A 6,955-nucleotide genomic window follows, 5' to 3' on the forward strand; every position below is an offset into this window, starting at 1 on the left:
CAGGGGGGGGGGGGAGGCACCTGCTCAAGAATATTGGATATGTAAGAAATAGATTATAAAAATAAAGCAATTTATTTAATTCTTTTGCCAAATCGGTATCAGTCAGTTTTTGATTTTATTATATTCATTTATTTCACTCAATAATCATATATAGCCCTATCAACTACTTAAATGCGATTAACCCTAAGGCAGCATTTTTTCTAGTCTACAAAATACTGTCTAAGGTTTAGGAGTGGAGGTCATGACCTCCCTCCCCAGCCCCGACACCATCAAAAATTCTAATGAATTTTTATTGAGTTTAAACTTGAAAAGAAAAGTGAGAGAACTTGAAAAAGCATGTTGAATGTAAGGGGGAAGGGATCTTTATATCTAGAATTATTTTCCGTTATGATACTTTCTATTCCACTATCAGATTTTAAATAAGCAATTAGTTTTGTTAGTATTAGTATCATTTAGGTTAAATCAGCAAATAAGTTTTTTTTTTTTTTTTTGGAAATTAGTAAATTCTGAAATAATCCTAGAATTGTTTCCTTCGTCTAATTGTTTCACATATTCGTTTTTTGAAAAATATGTTGCCCCTTTCAATTAAAATTTCACAAACACAAAAAAAAGTTTAAGTCTCTGATTGCCGATTTTTTTTTTAATACCGTTATTTAGACGCAACGTTAACAAATAAATTCAAATGAAGCAAAATTATTAGATACTACTCGATAACACTATGATATAATTCAAATTTGTAACAACAATATAGTTAATATATTAATTGCATATTTATATACATAACTATATTATATTAGTTATTAAATTTTATATTTGTTCGCGAAAATAAAGGGATGCAACAAAAAATTACCTGAGTACTAATTCAGGGAAATCGAGAGATGAGCAGTTCGAGAATTAAGATTAGAAATGCCTCATAATTTTTATATAATATATATCTATATTATAAAACACCTATAAGAAAACTGAATTTTATCTAATAAATATTAAAATCAGATCACTCAAGATTTAAACAACGGTCGAGGAAAGCATTTAGGCAATAAAAATATTTAACAAATGAAAACTATACACTTTTTTTTTTTTTTTTGAGACAAAGAATCTTTTTACTCTGCAAATCATTAGTGCGTAAATAGAGCATAGAAAATTACAAAAGTTCAGAATCCAAAAATATTTGTAGAAAATTAATTAACAGTTGCCAATCTTTTAAAAAACAAACAATCGTTAATTTTTAATCCTTTTCATTCATGAGTTACTAATGATACTTACGGTTATTTACATTTTCAGAAATCATAGGTTGCAAGTTATAATTTCATCAGAAGTAGCCTACATAGGATTTAGTAAGGATGTATCATTTCTTTTTCAAATTAGCTCTGAATTGATTTTTAATGAGAATCTTGATCAGCAGCGTGGAAATCAATCATCTTGCATTTGGAAGAAAAAAAAATGAACCAATAAATAAGCAGATTAGTAAAATCTTGTTCTAAAATTTGGCTCATCTATTTGTTATCTAATACAAATATGTCTAGATTATATGCCTAGATCAATGTTCGCACTTCAAAAATAAAATTAAATAATCCGATTTTCGATATAATTCCTTCTTTATTTGCTGTGACTAAGTTTATCATTATTATTACGTTCTTTCAAAATCACTGTATTACTATTCTTTTCAGCTGTTATTCTGTCATCTATTCATTGTTCTTCAGAACTGAGTGCTATTACATCATCATTAATTATTTTAATCATTGCTTTTATCATCATTATTATTATTTCAATATTGCAACAAATGTAGTTTTAACAGGAATAAAATTATTTTAACCATTTTTAATACATTCACGATTAAGGAATAACATTTTACCATCGCATAGACTAATCAAAATAAAATTAGCCGGCGTTCTAGCATAGGGGTAGCGCATCTTCCCCGTGATCTGGGCGTCCCGGGTTCGAGTCCCGGTTTGGGCATGGTTGTTCTTCCTGTTCTATCTGTGAGATGTGTGAATGTGCCCTCCTGTAAAAAGGGGTTGTGCAAGCGAATGAGTGATGCGTGAGTAGCAAAGTCGTACTCTTGGCCCTAGTTGGCGCTACGATAAAAACAAGAGGCGTCCCCCTTAGGCTTAAATCGGCTGTGTTTGAACAGCAGGCTTGTCCGTGGCAAGTGCAATAAGAAACAAACAAACAAACAAAATAAAATTAAGCCAAAATCCAGATGTATCAGTTATAGCAGATGGATTCAAATATCGGTCTGCAGACTTACTTTTAATTATTTAGGTGCATCGTTTGTAAAAAAGGTTTAACTATTTTTAAAACGATGCAGACTGTTGTTTATGTTACACGTTAATAGCATATTCAAAACTGTAATAAAAAAAAACCCATCAGTTCATGAAAATCGGGGTATTGGAACAAAAGAAACTGATTTCCAAACCACGGAAATAGTTGGATAAGCTGTTAGAAGGTAAATGCCGAGAACATTTATAGTCTTCTAATAAATCCAACAGAAAATCGGAAAATATAATTTGAGAATATCAGTATTTTGATGAAAAGTGTCCAAAATCTCAGAATAAGTTGAGTTTACTTGTTACCTGTGCTTTCAGGAAAACAAAGACAACGCAAAATACCTTGGATAAGAATCTTATTCCTAACATATAAACAGAATCTTATTCAAATTCAGTTTATAAGTTCAAAAGACTGATAACCACCCGTAGTATGTTTTTAATTATTTTATGCACAAGTGATCTCTAAGCATTTAAGAGATATTTCATAAATTGCCAGGTAGTAGAGATTGAATTACTGCTTATATCAAATTGCGTTTCTGACCTTGTAAAGAGTATTGTATGAATGATTAATTTTTGGCTTGTTTCATATCGAACATTTGCTGCATTTCGAATATTAGCTGAAAGTACCTTTTGTGTAAATTATAATTTTGCTTAATAGGTTTATTCTATTCGCAAAATTGAAAGTTAAGCTGTCTGTAAATTTCCTTTATGCAGTATTTATGCTGAGGAAATTGTGATTAAGTAATCAATATTTATTGTATTAGAAATTAATCATTCTGTGACAAAAAAAAAAAACATTCAACCCTGTATAGCATTAATCGGCATGTGAAGTATATTAATACAAACGGTTGATGAATTAAAAATTAAACATTTTACGACAAAATCTGCATTCAGTTAAGGCAACATTAATTGATTAATGAAAAAAAAAAAAAAAAAACGAATTAAAACAATCTTTTTTAAAATTTATATTTCCTGTTAGTTAATTTTATTCAAGCTTCAAAGGAACCGTCACACTGTTTGTTGGGTTGCGCTTTATTTGAATTAAATTCTGTTATTGAAGGAACCTTTCATTCATTCAATTCGATTCGATTAGAAGGAACTTCCCAATTCTTTGTAAATCTTCAGAATATTATCATGTAACTGTAGAACATTTTAAAACTCTTTATAATTCAAAGACACATTTTTGGATAAATTTCCGTCATTGTCCGTCTGGATTTTTATTTCCTGGTAAACGAAGAAAGATAATTTACTGTAATCGCTGAAAAATTCGAATTCGATATTTTATAGAATCGCCACGTTTTAAAGACATTTTTGCGTGCTAAAAACAATTTTTTGGGAACTATGTATGTTTGGTTATGAATACGGTAACTCAAAAACGTTGTGGGCTAGACAGATGAAATTCGGTATATGGATTTCTATCAAATTTTGAACGAAATTCACCTCAAGGAAATCTGTCTGTCCGACTAAATGAATAAAAATTATTTTTGGACTATTTACTAGTTTTGTACCATAAAATTATTATTAAACTTTAGATTATTTATTAACTACTATTAAACAGAGCAAGCTAGATGGATAGAATTTGATTCACAAATTTAGCATCTAAAAGTTTAGATATGTATCAGACATGGAACCAAATCTACTAAAAGTTTGACCGTCTGTCTATCTGTACTTTCACTGGCATGCAAACACGATAGCTAAAAGATGCAACTAGTTGGTCAAATAAAATTTGGTATCTGATTTTATGAATTATACGTTGAATTATGATTTCAAACGATTGGAAAAAAAGGCGTCCAAAATACATATCTGATTTTCTGGTACTTGTATATTTAACGCTTCCCTGCTATAAATCACCAAAGATCGTATTGTGATAGGCTCTTTCGTAACTATTGTTCGCCAGTGGCATAAAGTTGATAATGCAAAAATACATTTATTGGACAGTAAGTGGTGAAAATTTGGAAGAGACCGCTTTCACTGGTTATCCAAACGAAAAATCGCCATTTCAAGCAGCAAAGAAAGTACTCTTTTGAAATGCTGCCATGCAGAAGTATTAATAATATTTCAAGAGAATAATCGTTTCAATAAAGTATTATCGTAAATTCATGAAACAAATGTTAATCGAAAGAAAAAGGGGGGGGGGAGTTGTGAATCAAAACGATTTGAATCATACGGTATAAAATATAGACAAGACTAACCTAAACGTTAACAAATCTAAAATAAAAAAAAAATTTTAAACAGTTTCAAAATATTGAGATTTTATAATAGAACGTTTATTTCAGCTGGCTGGCGATGAAATGAAAATAAATATAAAATCAGAAGTCCCTACTCGTGTTCGTTAATTAATGAATTCGATCCTTGACATTTAATCATACTGAAAAAAAAAATAATAAATATTCACATTGTAGAGAATTTTCTCCTCTTATTGTTAAGGATTATTCATAGTTCCTTAGCTAATGTATGGCTTACAAAACTATTAATGTCATAGTTAACATTATGACATCTGTTGGCACCTAAACTTAGCTTTCAATAATTTTTTTTAGAAGAAAAACTAAATATCTGTTACATTTCCAAATAATATTAAAAGAAATAAGTCACCGGAATTCAGCTATACAAAATAAAAAAGAGACATCATCGATACATATATGCAGTGAACATAAATGTATATTAGATACTCGAAAATATAAATATAAATAAATCCTAAAAATCAATTCGATTCAAAAAAGCTCCACAAAATAATATGTAGTTCAAAAACTTTCATGAACAAATATCGCCAATTTATTGCCCGATGGTTTAAAAAATTGCCATTTGTTTTAGATTACGACAATACTATGCGGACTTCATTTGTAATCAATGAAAAGAATTCAAAGAATAGCCAAGATCTAGAGAAATAATTTACAATCATTGACTTTCTACGATTTGAATCATACAATATAAAATATAACCAAATCTATTCTAAATGTTTACAGATCTAGAATTAAAACTTCAAAAACACTTTCAAAACATCGAGGTTTTATAGGTGAGCGTTTATATCAGGAATTGGATGAAATGAGAATTATTGAAAACCAGGAGTTTCTGCTTTCGCTGAACAATGAGTTGCGACTTAGACATTTAGTACACAGAATAAATAAATAAATAAATATTTATATTTTTTGCATTTCTTATTTTTACCACTACTGCAAAAAAAGAAACAAAAAAAAAACGAAGTATGAAATTTTGCACGTAAGTATAAAAAAATACGGATAACAATCATAATAGCGTTTAGGAAAACTAATTAAGTTCATTAAAGGCAAAATTGCAAATAAATAAAAAAAAATAAGAATTTTAATGTTCTCTAAGGAGTTTCTATGACATTCTGATATCTTTTATTTCATTTGTAGTTAAGTATTCATAATAATTTTAGTTGCAAAATGTTTCTAGAAAGGATCTCTTGCGATTCAATTTCCCTCTAACATCCACGGATAAGAAGGAAAAAAAAAAAACCCTACATTTCTTATTTTCTACCCCATATTAAAACAACTAAAACAAGGCTATTAAGTAATTTGATATTTTCCTGTCTTCATTGAGTTTCACTTCAATTTTACACAAAAAATATTCTTGAAATATTATAATTTTTATCTTAGTTCTAAAATAATAATGGCGAAATTTCAATATCAAAACCAACACACTGATATAAATCATAACAAAGTGCTCATATTCATAATAAATTCACTTTTAATATAAAAAAATTTCAAATTTTATGTAACATTTTTCAGTGAAAAGGAAGTATATACAAAATCAACAAATATGTAATAATCTATTTCAGTTATTCTACAGAAAAGAAAATCAAATATGAATCACTTTGTTTCCACAATCACGATTCAATTTTTTAAAAATTTATAGTATTTCTTTATCAGCCAATAGGATATGCTAAAAGTATTTAAAATACATTTTAAATATTTTATACATTTATTATTATATATTGTAAATATTTCATATAATAAATATATTGTAAATATTTGTAAATGGAGCAATTTACCTGTTATATTTATATCCATAATTAAAACTAATTTGATTATCTTCGCAATGAAATGAGAAATTTATCACAAGATTTATAATTTTTGTAATTCATATGAACGTTAAGACGTACACAGAATGCTTCCATACGCCGGGAACCATACCGTTCCATGCGGCTGCGTTTTTCGAATTCAGTTCCCCGGTTCTGCTGCCCCTCAGCAGCCGTGGGGGGCCACTTTTCATATAAACGCCAACAATAGCACAACTCCGACCATATTTACACCGAAAAATGAGCTGTATTTAAAATAAATGTGTTGTCTTACCTTGCAGCTGATGAGAGGTATTCCGTTAGTGTTCGATGAAACGCAGCTGTGCGGAAATAAAATGCTGGAAGAAGTCAAAATTCTACTCCTGATCTTCAACTGGGTTCACGCATCAGACAACACAGCCATCCCTTCCTCTTTCCGTGAGCATCGCATCTCTTCCAGCGGAGTACGGAAAGCGTGACTGGAATCGCATGTGGCGCCATCTCTCGGTGACTGTCGGTATTATGCCCTAAGGGTGATGGGTTTTTAGACAGAAATACTGCAGGAAAAGAACAAAAGATGAGGTTTTTGTAAAAGAATTTGGGTATTAGGAAGCAAAATAAATTATTCTTTTGGGATCTAATGTTAATTATTTTTATTTTGGCAGTAACA

At 29.5% G+C, this 6,955-nt stretch overlaps 1 protein-coding gene across 2 annotated transcripts in view; it reads right to left on the minus strand.

Moving 5' to 3' along the window:
- The window catches only part of LOC129962611 (growth arrest-specific protein 2-like), a 132,726-nt gene extending 125,985 nt beyond the window's left edge, over window positions 1-6,741 (minus strand). Inside the window, exon 1 of one of the 2 annotated variants that reach the window (XM_056076434.1) lies at window positions 6,581-6,741. The gene's annotated coding sequence lies outside the window, so the exon portion shown is untranslated. The remainder of the gene's footprint in view (window positions 1-6,580) is intronic. The other variant, XM_056076435.1, reaches the window with a different exon arrangement.
- Window positions 6,742-6,955: the final 214 nt, after the last annotated feature.

The sequence above is a fragment of the Argiope bruennichi genome, chromosome 3 (genome assembly GCF_947563725.1).
Source record: "Argiope bruennichi chromosome 3, qqArgBrue1.1, whole genome shotgun sequence".
Lineage (NCBI taxonomy): Eukaryota > Metazoa > Arthropoda > Arachnida > Araneae > Araneidae > Argiope > Argiope bruennichi.